Source organism: Monodon monoceros, unplaced genomic scaffold, assembly GCF_005190385.1.
Source record: "Monodon monoceros isolate NGI ecotype Baffin Bay Population unplaced genomic scaffold, NGI_Narwhal_1 Super_Scaffold_22, whole genome shotgun sequence".
Classification (NCBI taxonomy): Eukaryota; Metazoa; Chordata; class Mammalia; order Artiodactyla; family Monodontidae; genus Monodon; species Monodon monoceros.
Window position 1 is genome coordinate 48,091,871 of NW_021703779.1, and position 22,893 is coordinate 48,114,763.

Genomic DNA, 22,893 nt, shown 5'->3' on the forward strand with positions numbered 1-22,893 from the left:
CACACACACACACACACACACACACACACACACACACACACACACACCCCTGGTAGAGCTAATGAATGAACTCAGCAAAGTTAGAGAATATAAAATCATTATGCAAAAAAAAAAGGAAGTTTCATTTCTATACACTAATGGTAAACAATCTCAAAAGGAAATTAGGGTGACAATTCTATTTAGGATAGTATCAAAAAAGAATAAAATACTTAAAAATAAAGTTAACGAAATAAGCAAAACCCTTGTATAATGAATACTATAAAACGTTGCTGAAAAAAATTAAAGACATAAATAAATGGAAAGACACCCTATGTTTACAGATTGGAAGACTTAATATTGTTAAGATGACAATACTACCCTAAGTGATCTACATATTCAATGCAATCCCTATCAAAATCACAACAATTTTTTTGTAGAAATAAAAGAAAAATCCTAAATTTCATATACAATTTCATGGGACCCCAAATAGTCAAAACAATCTTTTTTTATTGAAGTATTGGTTGATTTACAATACTATATTAGTTTCAGGTGCACAGCATAGTTATTCAGTATTTTTACAGATTATACTTCATTAAAATTTATTACAAGACAATGGCTATAATTCCCTGTGCTATCCTTGTTGCTTATCTATTTTATACATCGTAGTTTGTATCTCTTAATCTCATACCCCTAATTTTACCCTCTCCCTTTCCTTCTCCTTCTCCTTCTCCCCTTTGGTAACCACTAGTTTATTTTGTATATCAATATAAATAGACTCACAGATATAGAAAACAAAACAATCAACAAAGGAGAACAAAGTTGGAAGCTTCACACTTCCTAATTTCAAAGCTTACCACAGGTTACATTAATCAAAACAGTGTAGTACTTACATAAAGGCAGACATGTAGACCAATATAATAGAGAGCCCAGAAATATATATATATATATATATTCAAATGATTTTTGACAAGGATGCCAAGACCAGTCAATGGGGAAAAGACAGTTAATTCAATAATTGGTTCTGAGAAAACTGGATATCCACATGGAAAAGAATGTGTGTGGGCCCTTACCTTACATCATATACAAAAATTAACTCAAAATGGATCAAAGACATAAGCATATGAGGTAAAACTATCAAACTCTTCGAAGAAAACATAGGGGGAAATCTCCATGACATTGGATTTGGCAATGATTCCTTGGACATAACACCAATAGCATAGGCAATAAAAAAATAGATAAATAGTACTTCATCAAAATTAAAAACTTTTGTGCATCAAAAGGCATTATCTAGAGAGCGAAAAGGCAATCCATGGAATAGGGGAAACTATTTGCAAATCATATATCTCATAAGGGATTAATATCCAGAACATATAAAGAACTCCTACAACTCAGCAACAACCAATTCAAAAACATCTCAATTTAAATAAACAAACCAATTAAAAAATGGACAAAAGACTTGAATAGACATTTCTCCAAAGAAGATATATAAATGACCAATAGCACTTGAAAAGATGCTCAACATCACTACTCATTAGGGAAATGCAAATCAAAACCACAATAAGATACCACCTCACACCCATTAGGATGACTATTTTTCCCCCTCTGCCCCTCGAAAACAAACCAGAAAATAGCAAGTGTTGGTGAGTATGTAGGGAAATTTGAACCCTTGTGCATTGCTAGTAGAAATGTAAAATGGTGCAACCGCTGTGGAAAACAGCATGGTACATCCTCAAAAAAATTAAGCATAGAATTACCATATAATCCAGTAATTTCAAATCTAGGTATATATCGAAAATAACTGAAAGCAGGGACTTGAAGAGATATTTGTACACCGATGTTCATATCAACATTAGTCACCATAACCAAAAGGTAAAAACAACCCAAATGTCCATCGACAGATGAATGGATAAACAAAATGTGTTGTGTGTGTATATATATGTATATATACATTTTTTGTGGTGTGAGTGTGTGTATATATATATATATATATATATATATATATATACACACACATACATATAATGGGGACATTAATCAAACTTAAAAAGGGATGAAATTCTGATACATACTACAACATGGATGCACCTTGGAAATATTATGCAAAGTGTGTCTGTATCATGAAAAGTAAAATAAGCCAGAGGCAAAAGGGCAAATATTGTCCTTATATAAGGTACCTAAAAGACTCACAGTCGGGCTTCCCTGGTGGCGCAGTGGTTGAGAGTCCGCCTGCCTATGCAGGGGACACGGGTTCGTGCCCCGGTCTGGGAAGATCCCACATGCCGCGGAGCAGCTGGGCCCGTGAGCCATGGCTGCTGAGCCTGTGCGTCCGGAGCCTGTGCTCTGCAACGGGAGAGGCCACAACAGTGACAGGCCCGCGTACCGCAAAAAAAAAAAAAAAGACTCACAATCGTAGAGACAGAAAGTAGAATAGTGGTTACCTGGGACTAGGGGTAGATAATAATAGAGAGTTACTGTTTAATGGGTAATGGGTACATAGTTTCAGTTTGGACTGATGAACAAGTTTGGAGGTGGATAGTGTTTAATGTCACTGAATTATACACAAAATTGTTAAAATGGTAAATTTTATGTTATGTATATTTTACAATAAAAATATTTTTAAAGGATGGGATACTGTATTCTCTGCCCTTGGAAAGATTCTACTTCATTGCAGTGGTTCTAAAGTAGGCCTGTGTCTCAGTAACATTTGAGGAATTTTCTAAAAATACAAATGGTCTCATATTTTATCTATTGTTCTAAAGCTTTTTTCAAAAAATTCTGTGTGTCTTCAAGATCTTTCCTTGTCTATACATAAAAAGATGCATTATTCTTTTAGGTTGTTTTAATATTTCTGCTATTAAAAACAATGCTGCAATGTATATGTGTCCTTATGTACTTAGGCTAGATTTTTTTCAAATGTATATACTGTGGGGTAAAGGGTCATAAGTGTCATAAGTTATGCACATTTAAAATTTTAAGGGATACTTCCAAATTGCTGTCCAAAGTGGCTATATTCCACCATAATGGTATAAGAGCACCTATTTCCACATACTCTTGTCACTACTGGATGTTATCAAACGTTCAGTGTTAAAAAAGTCATCTCATTGTTTTAATGTGAATTTCCTTAAATTCTAGTTAAGATGAGAATCTTTTCATGTGTTTATTAGCCTTTTGTATTTCCTCTTCTGCTCATACCTTTTGGCCATTTTTCTTTTCTTTCTTTTTAACATCTTTATTGCAGTATAATCGCTTTACAATGGTGTGTTAGTTTCTGCTTTATAACAAAGTGAATCAGTTATGCATATACATATGTTCTCATATCTCTTCCCTCTTGCATCTCCCTCCCTCCCACTCTCCCTATCCCACCCATCTAGTTGGTCACAAAGCACCGAGCTGATCTCCCTGTGCTATGCGACTGCTTCCCACTAGCTATATATTTTACGTTTGGTAGTGTATATATGCCCATGCCACTCTCTCGCTTTGTCACAGCCTACCCTTCCTCATCCCCATTAAGTTGTTTTTGTTTTACATATTGCTTTATGTAAGTGAGTATGTGTGTGTGTGTCTGTATATATATACTTTTTCAAGACACTTTATTGGTGATAGGTGTTGCAGCTATTTCTCTAGTCTTTTACTAGTCTATTAACTTTGCTTATGCTGTCTTTCTTGTAATTAGCAAAGTCAGATTTATCAATCTTTTCTGTATTTTGTAGTTCGTGTCTTAAGAAAGCTTTCCTTAAATCCACATTCATAAATATTATTCTGTATTTCTTTTATACTTCCCTCTTTTACAAATTTAGACCTTTAATGTACCCAGTATTTGCTTTAACCAATGGAGTGAAACGGAGATCTAAACATATTCTTAAATGAATAACAAATTGTCCAAGAATCGTTTTCCCTTCACCCCATTGATTGAAACGTAAAATAAATTGCATATTAAATCCACAATAATTATGTTCAGTTTCACATTATAAATCATTTGAGATAATTTTGATGTTTAGACAGGGTTAAGAACCACTTGCCAGACCTCAGTTGCCATATCTGGAAAGTGGAGATAATAATAACTTATCTGTGTAAAGGCAGCAGATAGGACCAGATTGTGTCTTGTGGTCATTGCAACTTTAATGATTTAATGCTCTGTTTTCTCTAATATTTTCTACTCTACCCTGTGGAGGATCAGTTAAGAAAGATTACTAATGATAAGTAAACATCTACTCTACATGAATTTGGTAAGCTCCTCCATGCACACAAAGCATCTGAATGTTCAGTTTCATGTGCACAGTATTTCTCACTTTTCTTTACTCAAAGCAGATGTAGGGACTGAGAAGGAATAAAATAAAAAATTGGCATATATCACATTACTGAGGGGACTACTTTTGCTGTTACTACTATCTGCAAATTGAGAACTGAAATACCTAAGCCTCCTATTTTGTTTTATTTTAACATGTTTATTGGGGTATGATTGCTTTACAATGGTGTGTTAGTTTCTGCATTATAACAAAGTGAATCAGTTATACATATACATATGTTCCCATATCTCTTCCCTCATGCATCTCCCTCCCTCCCATCCTCCCTTTCCCACCCCTCCAGGTGGTCACAAACCACCGAGCTGATATCCCTGTGCTATGCGGCTGCTTCCCACTAGCTATCTACCTTACGTTTGGTGGTGTATATATGTCCATACCTCTCTCTCGCTTTGTCACAGCTCACCCTTCCCCTCCCCAATCCTCAAGTCCGTTCTCTAGTAGGTCTGTGTCTTTATTCCTGAATTACCCCTAGGTTCTTCATGACATTTTTTTCTAAATTCCATATATATGTGTTAGCATACGGTATTTGTCTTTCCCTTTCTGATTACTTCACTCTGTATGACAGACTCTAGGTCTATCCACCTCACTACAAATAGCTCAATTTTGTTTCTTTATATGGCTGAGTAATATTCCATCGTATATATGTGCCACATCTTCTTTATCCATTCATCCGATGATGGGCACTTAGGTTGTTTCCATCTCCGGGCTATTGTAAATAGAGCTGCAGTGAATACCTTGGAACATGAATCTTTTTGAATTATGGTTTTCTCAGGGTATATGCCCAGTAGTGGGATTGCTGGGTCATATGGTAGTTCTATTTGTAGTTTATTAAGGAACCTCCATACTGTTCTCCATAGTGGCTGAACCAATTCACGTTCCCACCAGCAGTGCAAAAGTGTTTCCTTTTCTCCACACCCTCTCGAGCATTTATTGTTTCTAGATTTTTTGATGATGGCTGTTCTGACTGGTGTGAGATGATATCTCATTGTAGTTTTGATTTGCATTTCTCTAATGATTAATGATGTTGAGCATTCTTTCATGTGTTTGTTGGCAGTCTGTATATCTTCTTTGGAGAAACGTCTATTTAGTTCTTCTGCCCATTTTTGGATTGGGTTTGTTTTTTTGTTATTGAGCTGCATGAGCTGCTTGTAAATTTTGGATATTAGTCCTTTGTCAGTTGCTTCATTTCCAAATATTTTCTCCCATTCTGAGGTTTGCCTTTTGGTTTGTTAATGGTTTCCTTTGCTGTGCAAAAGATTTGAAGTTTCATTAGGTCCCATTTGTTTATTTCTGTTTTTATTTCCATTTCTTTAGGAGATGGGTCGAAAAGGATCTTGCTGGGATTTATGTCATAGAGGTTCTGCCTGTGTTTTCCTCTAAGAGTTTGATAGTTTCTGGCCTTACATTTAGGTCTTTAATCCATTTTGAGTTTATTTATCTGTATGGTGTTAGGGAGTGTTCTAATCTCATACTTTTACGTGTACCTGTCCAGTTTAACCAGCACCACTTACTGAAGAGGCTGTCCTTTCTCCACTGTACATTCCTGCCAACTTTATCAAAGATAAGGTGACCATATGTGCATCGGTTTATCTCTGGGCTTTCTATCCTGTTCCATTGATCTATCTTTCTGTTTCTGCCAGTATCATACTGTCTTCATTACTGTAGCTTTGTAGTATAGTCTGAAGTCAGGGAGCCTGATACCTCCAGCTCCGTTTTTCATTCTCAAGATTGCTTTGGCTATTCTGGGTCTTTTGTGTTTCCATATAAATTGTGAAATTTTTTGTTCTAGCTCTGTGAAAAATGCCAGTGGTAATTTGATAGGGATTGCAATGAATCTGTAGATTGCTTTGGGTAGTAGAGTCATTTTTACAATGTTGATTCTTCCCATCCAAGAACAGGGTATATCTCTCCATCTATTTGTATCATCTTTATTTTCTTTCATCAGTGTCTTACAATTTTCTGCATACAGGTCTTTTGTCTCCTTATGTAGGTTTATTCCTAGATATTTTATTCTTTTTGTTGCAATGGTAAATGGGAGTGTTTTCTGATTTCACTTTCAGATTTTTCATCATTAGTGTATAGAAATGCCAGAGATTTCTGTGCATTAATTTTGTATCCTGCAACTTTACCAAATTCATTGGTTAGCTCTAGTAGTTTTCTGGTAACATCTTTAGGATTCTCTATATATAGTATCATGTCATCTGCAAACAGTGACAGCTTTACTTCTTTTCCAATTTGGATTCCTTGTATTTCCTTTTCTTCTCTGATTGCTGTGGCTAAAGCTTCCAAAACTATGTGGAATAACAGTGGTGAGAGTGGGCAACCTTTTCTTGTTCCTGATCTTAGTGGAAATGCTTTCAGTTTTTCACCATTGAGGATGATGTTGGCTGTGGGTTTGTCATATATGGTCTTTACTTTGTTGAGGAAAGTTCCCTCTATGCTTACTTTCAGCAGGGTTTTTATCATAAATTGGTGTTGAATTTTGTCAAAAGCTTTCTCTGCATCTATTGAGATGATCATATGGATTTTCTCCTTCAATTTGTTAATATGGTTTATCACATTGATTGATTTCCGTATGTTGAAGAATCCTTGCATTCCTGGAATAAACCCCACTTGATCATGGTGTATGATCCTTTTAATGTGCTGTTGGATTCTGTTTGCTAGTATTTTGTTGAGGATTTTTGCATCTATGTTCATCACGGATATTGGCCTGTAGTTTTCTTTCTTTGTGACATCCTTGTCTGGTTTTGGTATCAAGGTGATTGTGGCCTCGAAGAATGAATTTGGGAACATTCCTCCCTCTGCTATATTTTGGAAGAGTTTGAGAAGGATAGGTGTTAGCTCTTCTCTAAATGATTGATAGAATTCTCCTGTGAAGCCATCTGGTCCTTGGCTTTTGTTTGTTGAAATATTTTTAATCACAGTTTCAATTTCATTGCTTGTGATTGTTCTGTTCATATTTTCTATTTCTTCCTGATTCAGTTTTGGCAGGTTGTGCATTTCTAAGAGTTTGTCCATTTCTTCCAGGTTGTCCATTTTACTGACATAGAGTTTCTTGTAGAAATCTGTCATCATCTTTTGTATTTCTGCAGTGTCAGTTGTTACTTCTACTTTTTCATTTCTAATCCTAGTGATTTGAGTCTTCTCCCTTTTCTTCTTGATGAGTCTGGCTAACAGTTTATCTGTTTTTTTTTATCTTCTCAAAGAACCAGTCTGTAGTTTTATTGATCTTTGCTGTCGTTTCCTTCATTTCTTTTTCATTTATTTCTGATCTGATTTTTATGATTTCTTTCCTTCTGCTAATGTTGGGGGTTTTTTGTTCTTCTTTCTCTAATTGCTTTAGGTACAAGGTTAGGTTGTTTATTCGAGATGTTTCCTGTTTCTTAAGGTGGGCTTGTATTGCTATAAACTTCCCTCTTAGAACTGCTTTTGCTGCATCCCATAGGTTTTGGGTCGTCGTGCCTCCGTTGTCATTTGTTTCTAGGTACTTTTTCATTTCCTCTTTGATTTCTTCAGTGATTACTTCGTTATTAAATAGTGTATTGTTAAGCCTCCATGTGTTTGTAGTTTATACAGATCTTTTCCTGTAATTGATATCTAGTCTCATAGCGTCGTGGTCAGAAAAGATACTTGTTACAATTTCAGTTTTCTTAAATTTACCAAGGCTTTATTTGTGACCCAGGATATGATCTATCCTGGAGAATGTTCCATGAGCACTTGAGAAAAATGTGTGTTCTGTTGTTTTTGGATGGAGTGTCCTATAAATAGTAATTAAGTCCATCTTGTTTAATGTATCATTTAAAGCTTGTGTTTCCTTATTTATTTTCATTTTGGATGATCTGTCCATGGGTGAAAGTGGGGTATTAAAGTCCCCTACAATGAGTGTGTTACTGTCGATTTCCCCTTTTATGGCTGTTAGTATTTTCCTTATGTATTGAGGTGCTCCTATGTTGGGTGCATAAATATTTACAATTGTTATATCTCTTTCTTGGATCGATCCCTTGATCATTATGTAGTGTCCTCTTTGTCTCTTCTAATCGTCTTTATCTTAACGTCTATTTTTTCTGATATGAGAATTGCTACTCCAGCTTTCTCTTGGTTTCCATTTGCATGGAATATCTTTTTCCATCCCCTTATTTTCACTCTGTATGTGTCTCTAGGTCTGAAGTGGGTCTCTTGTAGACAGCATATATATGGGTCTTGTTTTTGTATCCATGCAGCCAATCTATGTCTTTTGGTGGGAGCATTTAGTCCATTTACATTTAAGGTAATTATCGATATGTATGTTCCTATTCCCATTTTCTAAATTGTTTTGGGTTCGTCATTGTAGGTCTTTTCCTTCTCTTGTGTTTCTTGCCTAGAGAAGTTCCTTTAGCATTTGTGGTAAAGCTGGTTTGGTGGTGCTGAACTCTCTCAGCTTTTGCTTGTCTGTAAAGATTTTAATTTCTCCATCAAATCTGAATGAGATCCGTGCTGGGTAGAGTAATCTTGGTTGCAGGTTTTTATCCTTCATCACTTTAAATATGTCCTGCCACTCTCCTCTGGCTTGCAGAGTTTCTGCTGAAAGATCAGCTGTTAACCTTATGGGCATTCCCTTGTGTGATATTTGTTGTTTTTCCCTTGCTGCTTTGATTTTTCATTTATTTAATTTTAACACCTTTATTGGGGTATAATTTCTATACAATGGTGTGTTAGTTTCTGCTTTATAACAAAGTGAATCAGTTATACATATACATATATTCCCATATCTCTTCCCTCTTGCGTCTCCCTCCCTCCTACCCTCCCTATCCCACCCCTCCAGGCAGTCACAAAGCACCGAGCTGATATCCCTGTGCTATGCGGCTGCTTCCCACTAGCTACCTACCTTACGTTTGGTAGTGTATATATGTCCATGCCTCTCTCTCGCTTTGTCACAGCTCACCCTTCCCCCTCCCCATATTCTCAAGGCCGTTCTCCAGTAGGTCTGTGTCTTCATTCCTGTCTTACCCCTAGGTGCTTCATGACATTATTTTTTCTTTAATACCATATATATGTGTTAGCATACGGTATTTGTCTTTCCCTTTCTGATTGCTTCACTCTTTATGACAGACTCTAGGGCTATCCACCTCATGACAAATAGCACAATTTTGTTTCTTTTTATGGCTGAGTAATATTCCATCGTATATATGTGCCACATCTTCCTTATCCATTCATCCGATGATGGGCACTTAGGTTGTTTCCATCTCCGGGCTATTGTAAATAGAGCTGCAATGAACATTTTGGTACATGACTCTTTTTGAATTTTGGTTTTCTCAGGGTATATGCCCAGTAGTGGGATTGCTGGGTCATATGGTAGTTCTATTTGTAGTTTTCTAAGGAACCTCCATACTGTTCTCCATGGTGGCTGTACCAATTCACATTGCCACCAGCAGTGCAAGAGTGTTCCCTTTTCTCCACACCCTCTCCAGCATTTATTGTTTCTAGATTTTTTGATGATAACCATTCTGACATGTATGAGATGATATCTCATTGCAGTTTTGATTTGCATTTCTCTAATGATTAATGATGTTGAGCATTCTTTCATGTGCTAATTGGCAGTCTGTATATCTTCTTTGGAGAAATGTCTATTTAGTTCTTCTTCCCATTTTTGGATTGGGTTGTTTTGTTATTGAGCTGCATGAGCCACTTGTAAATTTTGGAGATTAATCCTTTGTCGGTTGCTTCATTTGCAAATATTTTCTCCCATTCTGAGGGCTGTCTTTTGCTCTTGTTTATGGTTTCCTTTGCTGTGCAAAAGCTCTGAAGTTTCATTAGGTCCCATTTGCTTATTTTTGTTTTTATTTCCATTTCTCTAGGAGGCGGGTCAAAAAGGATCTTGCTGTGATTTATGTCATAGAGTGTTCTGCCTATGATTTCCTCTAAGAGTTTGAGAGTTTCTGCCTGTACATTTAGGTCTTTAATCCATTTTGAGCTTATTTTTGTGTATGGTGTTAGGGAGTGATCTAATCTCATACTTTTATATGTATCTGTGCAGTTTTACCAGCACCACTTACTGAAGAGGCTGTCCTTTCTCCACTGTACATTCCTGCCACCTTTATCAAAGATAAGGTGACCATATGTGCATCAGTTTATCTCTGGGCTTTCTATCCTGTTCCAGTGATCTATCTTTCTGTTTCTGTGCCGGTATCATACTGTCTTGATTGGTGTAGCTTTGTAGTATAGTCTGAAATCTGGGAGCCTGATTCCTCCAGCTCCATTTTTCGTTCTCAAGATTGCTTTGGCTATTCGGGGTCTTTTGTGTTTCCATATAAATTGTGAAATTTTTTGTTCTAGTTCTGTGAAAAATGCCAGTGGTAGTTTGATAGGGATTGCATTGAATCTGTAGATTGCTTTGGGTAGTAGAGTCATTTTCACAATGTTGATTCTTCCAATCCAAGAACATGGTATACCTCTCCATCTATTTGTATCATCTTTATTTTCTTTCATCAGTGTCTTACAATTTTCTGCATACAGGTCTTTTGTCCCCTTAGGTAGGTTTATTCCTAGATATTTTATTATTTTTGTTGCAATGGTAAATGGGAGTGTTTTCTTGATTTCACTTTCAGATTTTTCATCATTAGTATATAGGAATGCCAGAGATTTCTGTGCATTAATTTTGTATCCTGCAACTTTACCAAATTCATTGGTTAGCTCTAGTAGTTTTCTGGTAGCATCCTTCGGATTCTCTATGTATAGTATCATGTCATCCGCAAACAGTGACATCTTTACTTCTTCTTTTCCTATTTGGATTCCTTTTATTTCGTATTCTTCTCTGATTGCTGTGGCTAAAACTTCCAAAACTATGTTGAATAAGAGTGGTGAGGGTTTCCCTCGTGGCGTGGTGGTTGGGAGTCCACGTGCTGATGCAGCGGACGCGTGTTCGTGCACCGGTCCGCGTGGATCCGTCATGCAGTGCAGCGGCTGCGTCCGTGGGCAATGGCCACTGGGTCTGCCCATTCTGGGCCTGTGTTCCATGGTGGGAGTGACCACAGCATTGAGAGGTCCGTGTACCACAAAAAAAAAATTAATATATTGTTAAATAAAATAGAGTGGTGGGAGTGTTCAGCCTTTTCTTTTTCCTGATCTTAGTGGAAATGCTTTCAGTTTTTCACCATCGAGGATGATGTTGGCTGTGGGTTTGTTGTATATGGCCTTTATTATGTTGAAGAAAGTTCCCTCTATGCCTACTTTCTGCAGGGTTTTTATCATAAATGGTGTTGAATTTTGTCAAAAGATTTCTCTGCATCTATTGAGATGATCATATGGTTTTTCTTCTTCAGTTTCTTAGTATGCATTATCACGTTGATTGATTTGCGTATATTGAAGAATCCTTGCATTCCTAGAATAAACCCCACTTGATCATGGTGTATGATCCTTTTAATGTGCTGTTGGATTCTGTTTGCTAGTATTTTGTTGAGGATTTTTGCATCTATGTTCGTCAGTGATATTGGCCTGTAGTTTTCTTTCTTTGTGACATCCTTGTCTGGTGTTGGCATCAAGGTGATGGTGGGCACTTAGAATGAATTTGGGAGTGTTCCTTCCTCTGCTATATTTTGGAAGAGATTGAGAAGGATAGGTGTTAGCTCTTCTCTAAATGTTTGATAGAATTCACATGTGAAGCCATCTGGTCCTTGGCTTTTGCTTGTTGGAAGATTTTTCATCACAGTTTCAATTTCAGTGCTTGTGATTGGTCTGTTCATATTTTCTATTTTTTCCTGATTCAGTTTTGGCAGGTTGTGCATTTCTAAGAATTTGTCCATTTCTTCCAGGTTGTCCATTTTATTGGCATAAAGTTGCGTGTAGAAATCTGTCATCATCTTTTGTATTTCTGCAGTGTCTGTTGTTACTTCTCCTTTTTCATTTCTAATTCTAATGATTTGTGTCTTCTCCCTTTTTTTCTTGATGAGTCTGGCTAATGGTTTATCAGTTTTGTTTATCTTCTCAAAGACCAGCTTTTAGTTTTAGTGATCTTTGCTATTGTGTCCTCCATTTCTTTTCCATTTATTTCTGATGTGTTTTTTATGATTTCTTTCCTTCTGCTAACTTTGGAGTATTTTTGTTCTTCTTTCTCTAATTGCTTTAGGTGCAAGGTTAGGTTGTTTATTCGAGATGTCTCCTGTTTCTTAATGTGGGCTTGTATTGCTATAAACTTCCCTCTTAGAACTGCTTTGCTGGATCCCACATGTTTTGGGTCGTCGTGTCTCCATTGTCATTTGTTTCTAGGTATTTTTTGAGTTCCTTTTTGATTTCTTCAGTGATCACTTCGTTATTAAATAGTGTATTGTTTAGCTTCCATGTGTTTGTATTTTTTTACAGATCTTTTCTTGTAGTGGATATCTAGTCTCATGGCGTCGTGGTCAGAAAAGATACTTGTTACAATTTCAGTTTTCTTAAATTTACCAAGGCTTTATTTGTGACCCAGGATATGATCTATCCTGGAGAATGTTCCATGAGCACTTGAGAAAAATGTGTATTCTGTTGTTTTTGGATGGAGTGTCCTATAAATAGTAATTAAGTCCATCTTGTTTAATGTATCATTTAAAGCTTGTGTTTCCTTATTTATTTTCATTTTGGATGATCTGTCCATGGGTGAAAGTGGGGTGTTAAAGTCCCCTACTATGAATGTGTTACTGTCGATTTTCCCTTTTATGGCTGTTAGTATTTTCCTTATGTATTGAGGTGCTCCTATGTTGGGTGCATAAATATTTACAATTGTTACATATTCTTCTTGGATCGATCCCTTGATCATTATGTAGTGTCTTACTTTGTCTCTTCTAATAGTTTGTATTCTAAAGTCTATTTTGTCTGATATGAGAATTGCTACTCCAGCTTTCTTTTTGTTTCCATTTGCATGGAATATCTTTTTCCATCCCCTTACTTTCAGTCTGTATGTGTCTCTAGGACTGAAATGGGTCTCTTGTGGCAGCATATATATGGGTCTTGTTTTTGTATCCATTCAGCGAATCTGTGTCTTTTGGTGGCAGCATTTAGTCCATTTACATTTAAGGTAATTATCGATATGTATGATCCTATTCTCATTTTCTAAATTGTTTTGGGTTCGTTATTGTAGGTATTTTCCTTCTATTGTGTTTCTTTTTTTTTTTAACATCTTTATTGGGGTATAATTGCTTTACAATGGTGTGTTAGTTTCTGCTTTATAACAAAGTGAATCAGTTATACATATACATATGTTCCCATATGTCTTCCCTCTTGCGTCTCCCTCCCTCCCACTCTCCCTATCCCACCCCTCCAGGCTGTCACAAAGCACCGAGCTAATATCCCTGTGCCTTGCGGCTGCTTCTCACTAGCTCTCTATCTTACTACGTTTGTTAGGGTGTATATGTCCATAACTCTTCTCGCCCTGTCAAAGCTCACACTTCCCCCTCTCCATATCCTCAAGTCCGTTCTCCAGTACATCTGCGTCTTTATTCCTGTCTTACCCCTAGGTTCTTCATGACATATTTTTTCTTAAATTCCATATATATGTGTTAGCATACGGTATTTGTCTTTTTCTTTCTGACTTACTTCACTCTGTATGACAGACTCTAGGTCTATCCATCTCATTACAAATAGCTCAATTTCGTTTCTTTTTAAGGCTGAGTAATATTCCATTGTATATATGTGCCACATCTTCTTTATCCATTCATCCGATGATGGGCACATAGGTTGTTTCCATCTCCGGGCTATTGTAAATAGAGCTGCAATGAACATTTTGGTACATGACTCTTTTTGAATTTTGGTTTTCTCAGGGTATATGCCCAGTAGTGGGATTGCTGGGTCATATGGTAATTCTATTTGTAGTTTTTTAAGGAACCTCCATACTGTTCTCCATAGTGGCTGAACCAATTCACATTCCCACCAGCAGTGCAACGAGTGTTCCCTTTTCTCCACACCCTCTCCAGCATTTATTGTTTCTAGAATTTTTGATGATGGCCATTCTGACTGGTGTGAGATGATATCTCATTGTAGTTTTGATTTGCATTTCTCTAATGACTAATGATGTTGAGCATTCTGTCATGTGTTTGTTGGCAGTCTGTATATCTTCTTTGGAGAAATGTCTATTTAGGTCTTCTGCCATTTTTGGATTGGGTTGTTTGTTTTTTTATTATTGAGCTGCATGAGCTGCTTGTAAATTTTGGAGATTAATCCTTTGTTAGTTGCTTCATTTGCAAATATTTTCTCCCATTCTGAGGGCTGTCTTTTGGTCTTGTTTATGGTTTCCTTTGCTGTGCAAAAGCTTTGAAGTTTCATTAGGTCCCATTTGTTTATTTTTGTTTTTATTTCCATTACTCTAGGAGGTGGGTCAGAACGGATCTTGCTGTGATTTATGTCATAGAGTGTTCTGCCTATGTTTTCCTCTAAGAGTTTGATAGTTTCTGGTCTTACATTTAGGTCTTTAATCCATTTTGAGCTTATTTTTGTGTATGGTGTTAGGGAGTGATCTAATCTCATACTTTTACATGTACCTGTCCAGTTTTCCCAGCACCATTTATTGAAGAGGCTGTCCTTTCTCCACTGTACTTTCCTGCCACCTTTATCAAAGATAAGGTGTCCATATGTGCGTGAGTTTATCTCTGGGCTTTCTATCCTATTCCAGTGATCTATCTTTCTATTTTTGTGCCAGTACCATACTGTCTTGATTACTGTAGCTTTGTAGTATAGTCTGATGCCAGGGAGCCTGATTCCTCCAGCTCCTTTTTTCGTTCTCAGGATTGCTTTGGGTATTCGGGGTCTTTTGTGTTTCCATACAAATTGCGAAACTTTTTGTTCTAGTTCTGTGAAAAATGCCAGTGGTAGTTTGATAGGGATTGCATTGAATCTATAGATTGCTTTGGGTAGTAGAGTCATTTTCACAATGTTGATTCTTCCCATCCAAGAACATGGTATATCTCTCCATCTATTTGTATCATCTTTAATTTCTTTTATAAGTGTCTTATAATTTTCTACATACAGGTCTTTTGTCTCCTTCGGTAGGTTTATTCCTAGATATTTTATTTTTTTTGTTGCAATGGTAAATGGGAGTGTTTTCTTGATTTCACTTTCAGATTTTTCATCATTAGTATATAGGAATGCCAGAGATTTCTGTGCATTAACTTTGTATCCTGCTACTTTACTAAATTCAATGATTAGCTCTAGTAGTTTTCTGGTAGCATCTTTAGGATTCTCTATGTATAGTATCATGTCATCTGCAAACAGTGACAGCTTTACTTCTTCTTTTCCGATTTGGATTCCTTTTATTTCCTTTTCTTCTCTGATTGCTGTGACTAAAACTTCCAAAACTATGTTGAATAAGAGTGGTGAGAGTGGGCAACCTTGTCTTGTTCCTGATCTTAGTGGAAATGGTTTCAGTTTTTCACCATTGGGGATGTTGTTGGCTGTGGTTTTGTCATATATGGCCTTTATTATGTTGAGGAAAGTTCCCTCTATGCCTACTTTCTGAAGGGTTTTTATCATAAATGGGTGTTGAATTTTGTCGAAAGCTTTCTCTGCATCTATTGAGATGATCATATGGTTTTTCTCCTTCAATTTGTTAATATGGTTTATCACATTGTTAGATTTGCGTATATTTGAAGAATCCTTGCATTCCTGGAATAAACCCCACTTGTTCATGGTGTATGATCCTTTTAATGTGCTGTTGGATTCTGTTTGCTAGTATTTTGTTGAGGATTTTTGCATCTATGTTCATCAGTGATATTGGCCTCTAGTTTTCTTTCTTTGTGACATCCTTGTCTGGTTTTGGTATCAAGGTGATGGTGGCCTCGTAGAAGGAATTTGGGAGTGTTCCTTCCTCTGCTATATTTTGGAAGAGTTTGAGAAGGATAGGTGTTAGCTCTTCTCTGAACATTTGATAGAATTCACCTGTGAAGCCATCTGGTCCTGGGCTTTTGTTTGTTGGAAGATTTTTAATCACAGTTTCAATTTCAGTGCTTGTGATTGTTCTGTTCATATTTTCTATTTCTTCCTGATTCAGTCTTGGCAGGTTGTGAATTTCTAAGAATTTGTCCATTTCTTCCAGATTTTCCATTTTATTGGCATAGAGTTGCTTGTAGTAATCTCTCATGATTTTTTTTATTTCTGCAGTTTCACTTGTTACTTCTCCTTTTTCATTTCTAATTCTATTGATTTGAGCCTTCTCCCTTTGTTTCTTGATGAGTCTGGCTAGTGGTTTATCAATTTTGTTTATCTTCTCAAAGAACCAGCTTTTAGTTTTATTGATCTTTGCTGTCGTTTCCTTCATTTCTTTTTCATTTATTTCTGATCTGATTTTTATGATTTCTTTCCTTCTGCTAGCTTTGGGGTTTTTTTGTTCTTCTTTCTCTAATTGCTTGAGGTGCAAGGTTAGGTTGTTTATTCGAGATGTTTCCTGCTTCTTAAGGTGGGCTTGTATTGCTATAAACTTCCCCCTTAGAACTGCTTTTGCTGCATCCCATAGGTTTTGGGTCGTTGTGTCTCCATTGTCATTTGTTTCTAGGTATTTTTTTATTTCCTCTTTGATTTCTTCAGTGATCACTTCATTATTAAGTAGTGTATTGTTTAGCCTCCATGTGTTTGTAGTTTTTACAGATCTTTTCCTGTAATTGATATCTAGTCTCATGGCGTTGTGGTCATAAAAGATACTTGATACAATTTCAATTTTCTTAAATTTACCAAGGCTTGATTTGTGACCCAAGATATGATCTATCTTGGAGAATGTTCCATGAGCACTTGAGAAAAATGTGTATTCTGTTGTTTTTGGATGGAGTGTCCTATAAATATCAATTAAGTCCATCTTGTTTAATGTATCATTTAAAGCTTGTGTTTCGTTATTTATTTTCATTTTGGATGATCTGTCCATGGGTGAAAGTGGGGTGTTAAAGTCCCCTACTATGAATGTGTTACTGTCGATCTCCCCTTTTATGGCTGTTAGTATTTGCCTTATGTATTGAGGTGCTCCTATGTTGGGTGCATAAATGTTTACAATTGTTATATCTTCTTCTTGGATTGATCCCTTGATCATTATGTAGTGTCCTTCTTTGTCTCTTTTAATAGTCCTTATTTTAAAGTCTATTTTGTCTGATATGAGAATTGCTACTCCAGCTTTATTTTGGTTTCCATTTGCATGGAATACCTTTTTCCATCCCCTTACTTTCAGTCTGTATGTGTCTCTAGGTATGAAGTGGGTCTCTTGTAGACAGCATATATAAGGGTCTTGTTTTTGTATCCATTCAGCCAATCTGTGTCTTTTGGTGGGAGCATTTAGTCCATTTACATTTAGGGTAATTATCGATATGTATTTTCCTATTCCCATTTTCTAAATTGTTTTGGGTTCGTTATTATAGGTCTTTTCCTTCTCTTGTGTTTCTTGTCTAGAGAAGTTCCTTTAGCATTTGTTGTAAAACTGGTTTGGTGGTGCTGAACTCTCTCAGCTTTTGCTTGTCTGTAAAGGTTTTAATTTCTCCATCAAATGTGAATGAGATCCTTGCTGGGTAGAGTAGTCTTGGTTGCAGGTTTTTCTCCTTCATCACTTTCAGTATGTCCTGCCACTCCCTTCTGGCTTGTAGGGTTTCTGCTGAGAGATCAGCTGTTAACCTTATGGGGATTCCCTTGTGTGTTATTTGTTGTTTTTCCCTTGCTGCTTTTAATATGCTTTCTTTGTGTTTAATTTTTGACAGTTTGATTAATATGTGTCTTGGCGTATTTCTCCTTGTATTTATCCTGTATGGGACTCTCTGTGCTTCCTGGACTTGATTAACTATTTCCTTTCCCATATTAGGGAAGTTTTCAACTTTAATCTCTTCAAATATTTTCTCAGTCCCTTTCTTTTCCTCTTCTTCTTCTGGAACCCCTATAATTCGAATGTTGGTGCGTTTAATGTTGTCCCAGAGGTCTCTGAGACTGTCCTCAGTTCTTTTCACTCTTTTTTCTTTATTCTGCTCTGCAGTAGTTATTTCCACTATTTTATCTTCCAGGTCACTTATCCGTTCTTCTGCCTCAGTTATTCTGCTATTGATCCCATCTAGAGTACTTTTAATTTCATTTATTGCATTGTTCATCATTGCTTGTTTCATCTTTATTTCTTCTAGGTCCTTGTTAACTGATTCTTGCATTTTGTCCATTCTATTTTCAAGATTTCGGATCATCCTTACTATCATTATTCTGAATTCTTTTTCAGGTAGACTGCCTATTTCCTCTTCATTTGTTAGGTCTGGTGCATTTTTATCTTGCTCATTCATCTGCTGTGTGTTTTTCTGTCTTCTCATTTTGCTTATCTTACTGTGTTTGGGGTCTCCTTTTTGCCGGCTGCAGGTTCGTAGTTCCCATTGTTTTTGATGTCTGTCTCCAGTGGCTAAGGTTGTTTCAGTGGGTTGTGTGGGCTTCCTGGTGGAGGGGACTAGTGCCTGTGTTGTGGTGGATGAGGCTGGATCTTGTCTCTCTAGTGGGCAGGTGCACGTTTGGTGGTGTGTTTTGGAGTGTCTGTGGCCTTATTATGATTTTAGGCAGCCTCTCTGCTAATGGGTGGGGTTGTGTTCCTGTTTTGCTAGTTGTTTGGCATAGGTTGTCCAGCACTGTGGCTTGCTGGTCATTGAGTGAAGCTGGGTGCTGGTGTTAAGACGGAGGTCTCTGGGAGATTTCCACCGTTTAATATTATGTGGAGCTGGGAGGTCTCTTGTTGACCAGTGTCCTGAAGTTGGCTCTCCTACCTCAGAGGCAGAGCCCTGACTCCTGGCTGGAGCACCAAGAGCCTTTCATCCACACGGCTCAGAATAAAAGGGAGAAAAAGTAGAGAGAATTAGTAGAAGTATGAGGAAAGAAAGAAGGAAAGGAGGAAAGGAAAGAAGGAAGAAAGAAGCAAAGAAGGAAAGAAAGGAGGGAGGGAGGAAGGAAGGAAGGAAGGAGGGAAAGAAGGAAAAAAGACAGAAAGAAAGAAGATACAGTAAAAATAAAATAAAGTATAATATAGTTATTGAATTAAAAAATATTTAGAAAAAAAAAAGAGATGGATAGAACCTTAGGACAAATGTTGGAAGCAAAGCTATACAGAGAAAATCTTACACAGAAGCATACACATACACCCTCACAAAAAGAGGTAAAGGGGGAAAAATCATAAATCTTGCTCTCAGAGACCACCTCCTCAATTTGGGTTGATTCGTTGTCTAAAGGAGGGAAGGAAGGAAGGAAGGAAAGAAAGAAAGAACGAAGGTAAAGTATAATAAAGTTATTACAATTAAAATTAATTATTAAGAAAAAAAATTAAAGAAAAAAACAAAAACCATGGACGGATAGAGCCCTAGGACAAATGGTGGAAGCAAGACTATACAGACAAGATCTCACACAGAAGCATACACATACACATTCACAAAAAGACGAAAAGGGAAAAAAATCATAGATCTCGCTCCTAAAGTCCACCTCTTCAATTTGGGATCATTCCTTGTCTATTCAGGTATTCCACAGATGCAGGGTACATCAAGTTGATTGTGGAGCTTTAATCCGCTGCTTCTGAGGCTGCTGGGAGAGATTTCCCTTTCTCTTCTTTGTTCTCACAGCTCACAGGAGCTCAGCTTTGGATTTGGCCCTGCCTCTGCGTGTACGTCGCTGGAGGGCGTCTGTTTTTTGCTCAGACAGGACGGGGTTAAAGGAGCCGCTGATTCGGGGGCTCCGGCTCACTCAGGCCGGGGGTGGGGGGGCGGAGGGAGGGGCACTGTGTGCGGGCGGGCCTGCGGCGGCAGAGGCCTGCGTGACGTTGCTCCAGCCTGAGACCGCTGTGCGTTCTCCCGGGGAAGTTGTCCCTGGATCCCGGGAACCTGGCAGTGGCGGGCTGCACAGGCTCCGCGGAAGAGTGGTGTGGAGAGTGACCTGTGCTCGCACACAGGCCCCTTGGTGGCGGCAGCAGCAGCCTTAGCATCTCCCGCCCGACTCTGGGGTCCGCGCTTTTAGCCGCGGCTCGCACCCTTCTCTGGGGTTCGCGCTTTTAGCCGCGGCTCGCGCCTGTCTCTGGGGTTCTCGCTTTTAGCCACGGCTCGCGCCTGTCTCTGGAGTTCCTTTAAGCAGCGCTCTTAAACCCCTCTCCTCGCGCACCAGGAAACAAAGAGGGAAGAAAAAGTCTCTTGCCTCTTCGGCAGGTGCAGACTTTTCCCCGGACTCCCTCCCGGCTAGTCGTGGTGCACTAACCCCTTCAGGCTATGTTCAAGCCGCCAACCCCAGTCCTCTCCCTGCGCTCCGTCCGAAACCGAAACCCGAGCCTCAGCTCACAGCCCCGCCCACCCCAGCTGGTGAGCAGACAAGCCTCTCGGGCTGGTGAGTGCCGGTTGGCACCGATCCTCTGTGCGGGAATCTCCCCGCTTTGCCTTCCGCACCCGTCGCTGTGCACTCCTCCGCGGTACCAAAGCTCCCCCCTCCGCCTCCCGCAGTCTCCGCCCGCGAAGGGGCTTCTAGTGTGTAGAAACCGTTCCTCCTTCACAGCTCCCTCCCACTGGTGCAGGTGCCGTTCTTATTCTTTTGTCTCTGTTTTTTCTTTTTTTCTTTTGCCCTACCCTGGTACGTGGGGAGTTTCTTGCCTTTTGGGAGGTCTGAGGTCTTCTGCCAGCCTTCAGTAGGTGTTCTGTAGGAGTTGTTCCACCTGTAGATGTATTTCTGGTGTATCTGTGGGGAGGAAGGCGATCTCCGCCTCTTACTCTTCCCCGTTGAACCCCTTCTATTGTGTTTCTTTACTAGAGAAGTTCCTTTAGCATTTGTTGTAAAGCTGGTTTAGTGGTATTGAACTCTCTCAGCTTTTGCTTGTCTGTAAAGGTTTTAATTTCTCCATCAAATCTGAATGAGATCCTTGCTGGGTAGCATAATCTTGGTTGCCGTTTTTTATCCTTCATCACTTTAAATATGTCCTGCCACTCCATTATGGCTTCCAGAGTTTCTGCTGAGAGATCAGCTTTTAACTTTATGGGGATTCCCTTGTGTGTTTTTTGTTGTTATTACCTTGCTTCTTTTAATATGCTTTCTTTGTATTTAATTTTTGACAGTTTGATTAATATATGTCTTGGCGTATTTCTCTTTGGATTTATCCTGTATGGGACTCTCTGTGTTTCCTGGACTTGATGAACTGTTTCCTTTCCCATATTAGGGAAGTTTTCAACTTTAATCTCTTCAAATATTTTCTCAGTTCCTTTCTTTTTCTTTTCTTCTTCTGGAACCCCTATAATTCCAATACTGGTGTGTTTAATGTTGTCCCAGAGGTCTCTGAGACTGTCCTCAGTTCTTTTCATTCTTTTTACTTTATTCTGCTCTGCAGTAGTTTTTTCCACTATTTTATCTTCCAGGTCACTTATCCATTCTTTTGCATCAGTTATTCTGCTATTGATCCCATCTAGAGTACTTTTCATTTCTATTATTTTGTTGTTCATCATTGTTTGTTTCATGTTTAGTTCTTCTAGGACCTTGTTAAATGTTTCTTGCATTTTGTCTATTCTATTTCTAAGATTTTAGATCATCTTTACTATCATTATTCTGAATTCTTTTTCAGGTAGACTGCCTATTTCCTCTTCATTTGTTAGGTCTGGTGGGTTTTTATCTTGCTCCTTCATCTGCGGTGTGTTTTTCTTTCTTGCCATTTTGCTTATCTTACTGTGTTTGGGGTCTCCTTTTTGCAGGCTGCAGGTTCATAGCTCCCGTTGTTTTTGGTGTCTGTCCCCAGTGGCTAAGGTTGGTTCAGTGGATTTTGTATGCTTCCTGGTGAAGGGGCCTAGTGCCTGTGTTCTGGTGGGTGAGGCTGGATCTTGTCTTTCTGGTGGGTAGGTCCACGTCTGGTGGTGTATTTTGGGGTGTCTGTGAACTTATTATGATTTTAGGCAGCCTCTCTGCTAATGGGTGGGGTTGTGTTCCTGTTTTGATAGTTGTTTGGCATAGGGTGTCCAGCACTGTAGCTTGCTGGTCGCTGAGTGTAGCTGGGTGCTGGCATTGAGATGGAGATATCTGTGAGATTTTTGCCATTTGATATAATGTGGAGCAGGGGTGTCTCTTGTTGACCAGTGTCCTGAAGTTGGCTCTCCCACCTCTGAGGTACAGCACTGATTCCTGGCTGCAGCACCAAGAGCCTTTCATCCACACAGCTCAGAGTAAAAGGGAGAAAACATAGAGAGAAAGAATTAGTAGAAGTAGGAAGAAGGAAGGAAAGATAGGAAGGAAGGAAGGAAGAAAAGAAGGAAAGAAGGAAGGAAATAAAGAAAGGAGGGAGGGAGGGAGGGACGGTGGGAGGAAGGAACGAAGGAAGGAAGGAGGGAAGGAAGGAAAAATGAAAGAAAGAAGATAAAGTAAAATAAAATAAAGTAAAATATAATAAAGTTATTAAATTAAAAAATAATTATTAAGAAAAAATTTTTTTTTAAAAAATCGGATGGATAGAACCTTAGGACAAATGGTAGAAGCAAAGCTATAGAGACAAAATCTCATACAGAAGCATACACATACACACTCACAAAAAGAGGAAAAGTGGAAAAAATCATAAATCTTGGTCTCAAAGTCCACCTGCTCGATTTGGGATGATTCATTGTCTAAAGGAAGGAAGGAAGAAAAGAAAAGAAAGAAAGAAAGAAAGAAAGAAAGAAAGAAAGAAAGAAAGAAA